At 42.6% G+C, this 787-nt stretch overlaps 1 non-coding gene across 1 annotated transcript; it reads left to right on the top strand.

Annotated features, from left to right (window-relative positions):
* The first annotated feature begins 261 nt into the window (after nt 1-261).
* LOC145389516 (5S ribosomal RNA) lies at nt 262-380 on the top strand. The gene has a single exon (XR_013895481.1). It is a non-coding gene; the product is annotated as a 5S ribosomal RNA (ribosomal RNA).
* The last annotated feature ends 407 nt before the right edge of the window (nt 381-787 follow it).

Below are 787 nucleotides of genomic sequence, written 5' to 3'. Positions count from 1 at the left end.
TGGAAAAGTCAGTGGGGGTTATGAAATGGGCGTGTTGAGGAAACTGGTAGGTGAGACTGAGGCTGAATATTATGGTTCAGAACACAGATGTTGTTGAATTAATGGTTTGAGTGCGCTGGAGGTTACAGTTATATGGAAGATTGAATGTGTGTTTGGGAGAAGAGTAAAATAATCAGAGACGTGGAAAAAAGAATTAGTTGGGATGAGGTGGGGTAGTGGTGAGTGAGACTGCCATGAAAACATAGGCTACAATGTAAATATTCGTGCGGCCATACCACGTTGAGTACACCGCTTCCCATCCGATCAGCGAAGTTAAGCAACGTTGGGTCTGGTTAGTACTTGGATGGGTGACCGCCTGGGAACACCAGATGCTGTTGGCATCCCTACGTGTCAAGTGGGGTTGGTGGAGGATTAGTGCCCCTCCCTGTAAAACAATTAACTCTAAGCCCTTGGCCACCCCATTTGGGATACATGGCGTCTGGCAATGAATGAAAGATTACTGGTGTTAGAATGATATGATCACTGGAAAAAATTTTCCAGCAACACACAGTGTACAACAAGCTTAACATAATGTTAAGAAGCGAGATTTGCCAGTTAGGTAGCCGAGATTTTTCTCGACGTTTCCTAAAGTTTTCGGCAGCTAGTTCCGGTAGGAGTCAGAGTTGCCAGTTAGCCTGCTGTTTGTAAGCATAGTTATTTCGTAAGTTATGCATTGATTTTTGTGCTCTTTTTCTCTATAATGTTTTATTTAAGTGATTGCTTGTTAAATTATGTAGTTTAAGTTCGT

The sequence above is a fragment of the Coenobita brevimanus genome, unplaced genomic scaffold (assembly GCF_032717465.1).
Source record: "Coenobita brevimanus isolate Jiangsu-jjx unplaced genomic scaffold, ASM3271746v2 jjx.HiC_scaffold_1125, whole genome shotgun sequence".
In the NCBI taxonomy this organism is placed as follows: Eukaryota; Metazoa; Arthropoda; class Malacostraca; order Decapoda; family Coenobitidae; genus Coenobita; species Coenobita brevimanus.
The sequence above is the reverse complement of the archived record's forward strand: the minus strand, read 5'-3'. Positions and strand labels throughout refer to the sequence as shown.